The sequence below is a fragment of the Artemia franciscana genome, unplaced genomic scaffold (assembly GCF_032884065.1).
Source record: "Artemia franciscana unplaced genomic scaffold, ASM3288406v1 Scaffold_855, whole genome shotgun sequence".
NCBI classification, from domain to species: Eukaryota; Metazoa; Arthropoda; class Branchiopoda; order Anostraca; family Artemiidae; genus Artemia; species Artemia franciscana.
The window spans coordinates 9850-20746 of record NW_027068522.1 but is presented as its reverse complement, the minus strand read 5'-3'; positions in this window follow the sequence as shown (position 1 = coordinate 20746).

Sequence of the window (10897 nt, the reverse complement as noted above, 5' to 3'; positions counted from 1 at the left end):
AGGGCTAAAGTATGCCGCGGGAAGGTATTTTGAAGTACCTACCTCCACTCCCTCTTCCTCTAGAGGGTCCTGACCTTTGATGACCTTTAAAAATATGTGTGTTATAAAAGTGAAATTTTGCAAAATAGACCTTCTACTTGAATGATGTACAACAAAATTGTTTTCAGCTTCAGAACTTTGCTCAATCCCAATTTATATGGTTTTAAAGATATGCAAATACATTTCCTAAATAAAAAAAAAACAACAACATTTATATGGCTTAGAATTCTACTCAAATAACAGGAATTGCATTTTCAGAACTAAAGGCGGAGAAAGGGCAACTGGTAACTGAAAATCAAGGTAAAATGTTGTTTTGTCAAAATTTCAATAGGTATAGTAGACGTGTCATGTAGGCAAATTTCAGGGCCCTTTAGAGGGAGAAGGAGTGGAGGTGGGTACTTTAAGATACCTTCCCGGGAAATACTTTAGCCTTCAAACCCAACTCTGAAAGTTTCATTTTCCTAACCTAACCCCTTTCCGAGATAGCTAAAAGTCACTAAACTAGAATTTTACCATAGCATCAAATTACTGTTACTGCCAAGCCCATTCTGTAAACATTTTTAATACTGAACTTTATTAGTTTTCTACACATATCTTTACCCTTTTCCCTACCATCAAAATTCTAAGGAAATTTATTTCACTAATTAGGTAGTTAGAATTCCGGCTATTATAAATCTAATTAGAAAATACCGAAAAAAAAACCTCATCAGCTTTTGACGTTAGCTATCTTTAATGCTTTTCTTCCGATATTAGAGCATAAAGCCTTAATAATGCGCATAGCTTATATATGTACATCAAAATTAACATGGCAAAGACATATTACTAAGCAAATATACAACGGTGATAAGGAACAAGATGCATTAGCGTTTATCACACGTTAAATTATGTAGAAACCATAGAACGAGGCTCAAAATCGAAAGAATTAGAATTACTTCAAGAATCAAGGACAGTGAAAATTAAATTGTACAGTTTTGAAAAATTCAGTCAAAACTTATACTGCCAAATATGTTATAAAAATTAGAAAAAAAGAGCAGAAATTTAATTCTAATAAAAATACTTTTCTATGCACTTGGGTAGTTGCTGGTGGCAGTAAGCACCAAAATCAAAAGAAAAAAAAACTTAAAAAAATGGTTAAAATAAAGCTAAAAAAAAGGACCAAACAGCGTAAGAAGCTGACCTTTCCTTTGAAGGTGTAGCTGTCTTTATGAATAAAAGATTGTCAATGTTAGAACATTGTAAACTGGACCAAAAGGTGGTCCAATTGTCATTGAAAATGGATTAAACAGCGCAAGAAGTTGACCTTTCCTTTGAAGGTGTAGGTGTCTTTAGGAATATCCTTTGAAGGTGTAGTTGTCGATGTTCAAATTTTTACGGACGAGAACATTGTCATCAAAAAGCGATCAAATTGTCATTGAAAATAGACCAAATAGCATAGGAAGGTGACCTTTCCTTTGAAGGTGCAGTTGTCTTTGGGAATCAAAAGATTGTCAATGTTCGAATTTTTACGGACGAAAACATTGTCATCAAAAAGCGATCCAACTGTCATTGAAAATAGACCAAATAGCATAGGAAGGTGACCTTTCCTTTGAAGGTGCAGTTGTCTTTGGGAATCAAAAGATTGTCAATGTTCGAATTTTTACGGACGAGAACATTGTCATCAAAAAGCGATCCAATATTCATTGAAAATAGACCAAATAGCATAGGAAGGTGACCTTTCCTTTGAAGGTGCAGTTGTCTTTGGGAATCAAAAGATTGTCAATGTTCGAATTTTTACGGACGAGAACATTGTCATCAAAAAGCGATCAAATTGTCATTGAAAATAGACCAAATAGCATAGGAAGGTGACATTTCCTTTGAAGGTGCAGTTGTCTTTGGGAATCAAAAGATTGTCAATGTCCGAATTTTTACGGACGAGAACATTGTCATCAAAAAGCGATCAAATTGTCATTGAAAATAGACCAAATAGCATAGGAAGGTGACCTTTCCTTTGATGGTGCAGTTGTCTTTGGGAATCAAAAGATTGTTAATATTCGAATTTTTACGGACGAGAACATTGTCATCAAAAAGCGATCCAATATTCATTGAAAATATACTAAACAGAGTAAGAAGGTGACCTTTCCTTTGAAGGTGCATTTGTCTGCACCATTAAATTTTGAGAACTGAACTTTAAAATTTCGAAGTTTCTGAAGAGTAGTTTAAGTTTCAAAAGACAAATTAAGGCTACTGGCTGTTCAAAGATGAAAATTAATAAAAATCAGATGTTCTTTCCTATTTATTTCAACAGTAAGAAGACCATTTTGACTGAAACAATCACAGATTTTAGAAATCACAGTGGCAGCAGATAGTGCTGAGCGATACCGGATATCAATATATTGCACCAAATATCGATATAAAATATCGAAAGGTAAATATCGATACCGAAAACGATATTATTTCAGCTTTTTCTGGTATCTACCGATGGACTTCCAGGAGAAAAGATCCAACATGAAAATAGTTTCGCAAATTCCAAGAAGAAGAATAATGTATTCAATCCATTGACTCATATATGCTGATACACAGCATGTACAGCTGTATCCATAATTTGGCATAACCTGTATCAAACTACGTTTGCTGAGGGTGGACTTACAAATGTGCTGAGAATCTCTGAAGGGCTTGGCTAGATAAACACCTTCTAGGCGTATAGGCCTTATTCAGATCACCCTCGTCACGATTGCCACATACCTCAGTCCGCGTTTTAAGAAATTGTATATTACCTCTGACGATCTTCTCTAAATTGAGAGTAAAATAGCAAGAGACACGTATTTGGCCTTACTGGATTCTGTATCAACAGGTGAAAGTTTCATGACAATCCCAGTGATTCAACCGTTATAGAATCAAGCCATTTTGTGGGTATCCTATGACAAAGTTTCAGGAATCAATTCAAGGCAAGCTTCTGTCAGCAGCTACATCTGTCACGGCTTTCCAGATTTTCAGTAAGGAGTCTTTAGTTCCAAGAAAATCTTATCGACTCAGTTGTGGAAGTCTTCGGTGTCAGAAATACCTATACGAAACCGTCATAAAATTAATCTCCATGCATCAGAGAACCTTAGTGTAAGGGTTTCTAGATTCCATATGCCAAAACGTGAAATTTCATAATTTTTGCCAGAAGGAAAAAATTACGGATGCGTGTTTATTTGGTCTTTTTTTTTTGTCAGGGTGATCGTATCGAAACACTGGTTATGTAAAATCAGGAGAGGGCTTGCTTGAACGGAAATTTCATTTCTGGTTAATACTATCTCTGTTAGTGGTGTTTTCTTTTTATTGCAAGTTTTATTTGATTAGGCTATCCATTGTGCTTTCTGTCGTTTCAGATCTCATCTATTCATTAATCAAACTTTTGCTCACCTTTGGCTTACCGCCAGCTTTTTGTATTTCTTTTAAAAACCTCGTTATTGAACAACATTTTTAAAAATTATTTTCAATTCGTCTTTGATAAACTTTATTTTTATTCTATTAGTTAATAAAAAAAAAAACAATATTTATGAACTTTCTTTCTGCACATAAATTAACATTTTGGCTTGCTACTTATATTTCGAATAAGAATTTGCAACAAATTTTAATTATGGTTGAGCTATAGAACTTTGGATGGATGGGTAGAGGGAATATCATTGAAATAAATGAATTGAAAATTTGCATAATTTCTGGCCTTCTACATGGATTTACCGTAGCAGACTTACAAAAAAAAATAAAAAGGTGCAACAAGTAAAATCTACATAAGCAAAAAACTCTTTCAATCCGAGTGAACGGTGATTGATCATAAAAAGGTAGATAATATCCCGAAACTGACAGCTAGAAGTGACCTGAAGTTCAACATCAGGGTTAGTAATATTCTGAGGAAATTACCCAGCCCTCTGTGATTTGCAGGCAGCAAAAGTGAACAAGTTGATTTTCGACATAGAACGTCCCAGGAACGATATGAGCAAGGAAAAACAAAATGAAGCCCTAGGAAGAGAATTCTGACGAAGTCAAGAAAAAAAACGGTAGAACCTTGAACTTGAATAAAAAGAAATGGAACTGTACCAAAGGCAACAATTTTTACGAGAATTCCAACAGATATGAGGCTCAAAAATAAGGTCTTCATTTAAGCCGGAATAAAATTGAGCCCATGGATGAAAACAAAGTGAGCCAGGATCAAGAAGCATTTTCAGATAATTGGTTGCAGTATGGAACAAAACTGAGCCAAGAGAAGATCCTTCTTCTAGTGGTGAAAAGGATGAGAGTGGCAGCACCTCGTATTAAAAAATTGAATAAGAAATGTTTCAGCAAAAACGTGGTACAATTCGGTCCAAGACTAATCATCAGATAGTTGGCGGAGGCATGGTTCAAAAAAGATCCTTTTTCCAGTTGTATAAAATGTACCAGAGCAAACAGTTCAGATGCAGAGAACCATGTAACAAAGCCAAGAGCTCATACGGCACTTGTGACGAGATTGGAACCTAAAATTAGACTCAGTACTAGAGTTATTGATTTTGCTGCTCTTTGTCCAAGAGTAAGCTCGAGTTTGTAGATTGATTTTTTTAGCTTACATTTCGAAGCAGGGGGGGGGGGGGTAAATTAAGGGAACAACTAAACATTAGTAAACAGTTAATGTGATAGTCGTCTGATCAGAATTGAAAATAGGGCATCTAAGATACGAGATCTTCCTATACACTGGGTTTCATTAAGGTCTGATCACCTATTTGTAAGATTTTTCAATTTTCACGATTTCCTCTCCCACAAGCTCCCCAGATGGTCAAATTGGGCACTAGAAATCCCTCTAAAGCCCCCAAAGAGATTGGATCCGTTCCGGTTAAATCAATCACGTTACTAGAACTTGTTTTTATCCTCAAACTCGCAAAGCACTAGATTTCCCCCTAATTCCCCCAAAGAGATCGGATCCGGTTATGTCAATCACGTATCTAGAACTTGTGCATATTCTTCCTGTCATGTTTCATCCCGATATCTCCACTCTAAACGTTTTCCAAGATTTATATTTCCTCCCTTTACCCTCCAATGTCCTCGGATCCAATCCAGATTGAAAATGGAGCGTCTGAGACACAAGATCTTTCTATATATCAAGTTTCATTAAGATCTGATCATCCATTCGTAAGATAAACAAACCTCAATTTTCACGATTTCTCCTCCCTTCAGCCCCCCCCCCCCCCCGACACTCGAATTGGGGAAACGACTGTTATCAAGTCAATTTGTACAGGTCCCTGACACGTCTACCAATCTTCATCGTTTCAGCATGTCCAGAAGCACCAAACTTGCCAAAGCACTAGAAATTCACCCCAACTCCCCCAAAGAGAGCATATCCGGTCCGTTTGTGCCAATCATGTATCTTGGACTTGTGCTTATCCTTCCCACCAAGTTTCATCCCAATCTCTCCACTCTCAGTGTTTTCAAGATTTCCTATTTCACCCTCCAACTCTCCCCAATGTTTCTCTTCCCTTCTCTCTACCCTTCACCTATATTCATCACTCTGGAAGTACTACTGACATTGACCATGTTGTGTCCTTTTCCTCTATTTATTCTTCAATTGTAACAGTCCATGACGATGATCATGATATTGACCACCTACCACTATCTGTGATTTTTTACTTCTCTGTGTTCCAAAGAATTTTAAATTCAAAAAGAAATCAAAATGGTTTTCAAAGTACAACTGAAAAAAAAACATATCTTGTTATACACATCAATGCTTACATATAACTTTTATATGTACCTTATCTTGTATTGCAGCTTAAATATGTCAGATCTAACAGAGTTTCTGAGTTAAAATCGTATTATCAAGAAATAGCATCTTTTTTAAAGAAGCTGAATGTAGAGCTATTTTGTTAGAATCAGCAGATCCCAATTTAAAGACTGTAAAAACAAAGCTAAATTCTGGCTTCAAGTTTGGAACAATTGTAGCAGTTCATAATCAGGGTCTGTTGTGGATTTAAAATAAAAACTAAAGCAGATTACAAGAAGTAGCTTACGTCAGTAAGGTACTATGGCATGGATTTCCCTGTGAATGGCATAAAGTGATTACTTCTGAAAAGCTTGAAATGATTATTCTTGTAGTGACGCCATACAACCATCTATCTGGCAGAAGCATTATTCTTCAATTTTGTCTATTGTTAACTATTCCGTATGTGCCATGTATTCTCATTTCATTGCACTTTCTTATCCATATTTCACAGTGACATGCAATTCCCATTACATGTTCTGCTGTATGTAGTGGTATTGAGAATTTAAGATCTGACTCTATTGATTTAGATGGGATATGTAAAGTTCATCTTTCACAAAGATGCCCTTCATTTTTTTTCCTTTACAGTTACTTTTTCAGATGTGTATATGCACATCTAGTGTTCCATAGAGTTTCCTGTGTGGTACTACAAGTTCAATATTAAAATGGAGAAAATCTCCTGCCAATTGTTCTTTATATCAGTCCGTTACTATTTCTTGTAATTTATGTAAATTCATTTCTTCTCCCTGATAGGACTAATGAAGGAGAGAACCAGTTGGATTTTCAGCCTGGGGTGGTTTGTCAACATCCTCATCATATTTTAGCATCTCTTCGTCTGGATAATAATTCTAAGAATAAAGGAATTTATATTTGTGCTTTAGATCTTTCCAAAGCATTTGACAGTGTAATCCATTCTAAGCTTGTTTTATTCCTCTTATATTTCAGGTTTTAATTTTTCAGTGATTCTGCTTTTGTAGTATTGATATTCTAGCTATTTCCTTAGTTTAAAACCTTCTCCAACTACTATTTGACAACTACTACTAAGACAAGGTGGAGTTTTGTCACCTACACTTTCCAAAATTTGTATTTCTGGCATGCTTGTGAAAAAATCCTCTATGTATTGATCTGATTTTTCAGATGTTTCTTATCTGGCTTAGGCTGATGATTTGCTCCTAATTAGTCAGACTAGGACTGATCTTTCCAAAATGATATCTTCTGTTTCCAAGGCTTTTTCTGGGAGTAACCTTTCATTGAATAAAGAGAAGTGTGAGTGTTTATCTTTTGTTTCAATTTCTCCATCTCCTCTTAATTGTAACAGTTTCCCTATTGTGTCTGTTGATTCTTTGTGGTGGTTGGACATAATCCTTACTAATAATCTTTCCAATTTTCATCAGCCCTTTGTTTATGACATTTCTAAAAGAATACAAATTTGGATATAAAAATTTGTCCCCAATCAAGGGAAATATGACAGACAGGCACCACCAAAACTCTACTCTACATACTATGACCAATCATTCCTTCATACAGCACGAAATTACCCTATCCTGAGAAAAATTGATTTAAAATAATCATGAGTAGTGATTTCAGGTACTGTAAGTTTCTTCTTTTCATTCCTCTCTGGACACAACTGGATTAAAATTGGTAAATATGGTGTATCTGAGGTAACATTAAAGTTAGAAATGCTATACAGAAAGCTCTCAGGTTTCTCTACATAATCATGTTTAAAAAAATTTCTACAGTTATCTTTTGTTGGTTGACCTGTGTGTGCTTATTTAATTTTTTGTATTCATTTAATGTAAAAAAATTTCTTTAGTCATTATTTTTTGTTTTTTGTATGTTTTGCTTTTTTTGTGTGTATTTATTTGTTCTTACTTGACATTTTAATACTTTTCTAGTGATTTTTTTGGTAAAAAATAAATTATTTTATTATTTATCAAAGAAGAAGTTTGAAGTGTCAGGGAATTGGGCCAAGATTAGCTGCTGTCTTTGATATTAAGCAAATCAACACTTTTTTGTTGTAAATAATAAAATTAGTGGAATTCAAATTTTTTTGCCCAAAGCTAAACAGTATTTTCACAAAACATGAGTACACTTAAGTTCAGAAAATTTCTACCAATTGGTTTTCAAAATAGGGGTATTACCTTTTTAAGCCTAGGAGAGTAAAAATCTTAAAAAGAAACTTTCAGTAAAAGCTAAAAAAAAAATCAACTGGTTTTCTAGCTACAGGGCAACCATAACAGAAATTTTACCCTGTATTTCCAAAAGAATAAATTATTTTGACAAATTTACTGACTTGGTTATTATTTTACAATAATTCTACAACAGTACTTAATATATAAATAAAACTAAAACAGGGTTCGGACAGGTCGGTTCGTTTCAAATTATAGGCTCTGTCCTATTTATATAGGATTTCCCGAGTCCAAATATAGGCCAAATATAGGATTCGGAAGTCTTCGGAATCAGATCGGTGGTAGATGGCGTGAGATGTCTTCTCACGCAAATTTGTCATTTCCCGAGTTTCTGCTTCTTCTTTTTTTTTTAATAAGATACACATACTGTGCCAACGATTGACTGATACAGGTAAAATACCTGGAATCACTCTTGCTGCTTCTTGGGCATCAATTTCGATACAAGGTCATTTTTTCTCTTTGCAAGAGAAAAAATTCTCGCAGATTCCACCATCTGCTCTCTTTCACTTGTTCTGTACTTTACAGCACCTTCGAGCAAAGAAACAGCTAGGGCAATGTCTATGGAACTATTGGACCCGGCAGCCTTCTTCATTCTATCGGTCACTTCTTGAAGTAGAGTATCTGCTACTGTTCTCTTTTCTCTGATGCTCTAAGTTTTTCTTTTCGCTTTCCAAGTCTTCTATTTCTTTCTTTTTGTCGTGGACCTCCTGCAACTTCCACTTGTAGTCCTCTTCAAAAGCTCATTTCTCCTTCTCAAATAGCTCTTCTTTTTTCTTTTCATGCAGATATTGTTGATATTGAGAACATGCAGATCGTGCAAGATTCAACAGTTCTTTTGTAATAACAAACCGTTCTGGTTTTCCTCCATAAAGTCTCAAAGTGTCATATACCATGAGTCTCGCATCCAGAACGTATTCAGACATTAATGCCTGTCTTCACCGAGAATCTTACCAGAACACGAGAACCCGCGCTCAATATCTGCACTGCCAGGCGACAACATCAGCATTGCTTTGATAAGCTTGGTAAGTTCCAGGTACTTGCTGTCCCTGCGCTCATTCAGCGGTCCAAAGTAATGGCTCCAAAAATGATCGATCCAAGTAATGTCTTCATAGGGTCCATTTTCCATTTGCGAAAGCAGCCACTCAGTCTGGGCGACGTCTGAGCTTGCTCCAATCTTAATCTCGTATGCCACAGTCGCTATGCCTGCAATACTTCTTGAATCCTTCATGTTGATGGGACTCAAAAAGCGTAAAGCCTCTAGAAAACCATCCTTTTCCAAACGACATTTGTTCAAAATATGGCGAATGCCTGCAATAAAATGTTTTCGCACATTGACATAGAAAATGGCCTTGTCTTTCAGCGTTGCTTTCTCATGGAAAGCTCGCTCCATATTTTCTGAAACTATGGGCTTTTCTGCAAATTTTTCAGCAAGGTTCAACATTTCTGGTGAGAAATTTTCAACCTTGGTCATGAAACATGGAGTAAAGACCCGTCCGCAGAGCATCACAACTAGTCTTTTGATCTCTGAGTTCAGAACATGAATGAGAGGCTCTTCTTTCTGGAACAGTTGGGTGAATTTTATAAACAGTTCTGCTGAGGTTAGAACAAACTCGAGTTGGGCCTTCATCGTCGCACTTCTGATATAAGCTACAATCTTCAGAAATTTGGGAGTGGACAGAAGTTCATTCAGTTTTTTCTCTCTCAGCATGAAATTCAGGAAGTACTCTAAGATTGCCGGGATTCTAGCAAGGGCACGTCCGATCGTCAGCCAGCGGCTTAGGACATGCTATATGAAAGCATTCTCTGGCACTCTTACTTTCTTTTGGCACTTTCAATAGTTTTCACAACGTGAAGGCCAGCCGTCAAAAAATGAATGCACAAAAATATAAAAGTCGGAATTTTCTTCTCCGAACACCTGAAGACCCTTCAAGAAAGCGTTATGGATTATATGTATGTTTCAAGAACCAATATTCAACATTCCCTTTCCCGTCACTTCCCTTTTTTGGCACTGAAATTGTTCCAAACGCTTTTGATGACGTTTGGTCCATCACTTCCAAGCACAATCAGTTTTCCAAGTGGCAGCTGATTCTACTCAATGGCTGACATAATCTTCCTACACAGATAATCACTTGTCGCGTGGCCCATTAAACTTGAGCATAAAAGTCTGCTCTGGATTTCTGCTCTGGTTTCCATATGAGGACCAATATTGACCAATACCGTCCAAAGTGCCCATACTAACTCTGCTTTATAAGAGGCATCATGCTCACAAAACATGTTTGTACCCACTAACAGTTTATCCTTGGTTGTTTAATCAACTCGAGATTGTCCATTCACGTAAAACTATGATGGATGTAGTTAAGCAGTAACTGCGGCTTTGTGTTCTGCAGATCGCACATGTTGGTTTACCCCTGAGCAACCCCAACTGGCAACCAAAATTTTTCAAGCAGAGTTTACAAAAGAACGAGTACTGGTCATTCCCAGTCTTACACCATTTGCCAATCTTTCTACTGCTGCAATCCGTCTTAGCAAGCCATGAACTATTAAACTTGGTAGGCCCCATACTTAATTACCAAGCATCACCTACAAAATAGCATCCCAAGATTAAAAGACCATAAAAAGAAAAAATACGGATATGTCCAAAACTGGGCCGTATTCGCATCAGCCTTTAAAATAGCGTTCAAGCAGGAAACGCACAAGTCGTAAGAACTCCAGTCTCATTAAGCAGATACTGCTAGCCTGTATACTGATCTTTGCTCATTTTGGACAGGCCCAACATGACATAAACAGAACATAGGCTACTAAGTCAACACAACAGCATAGCCCAGGAACAAGCAGTTTACTAAGCCCAGTAAAAAGCATTAATTAAGTTCAAACAGCTCAACAGTTGTAATTAATTATCAATCTACACCAAAAGACTGCACAG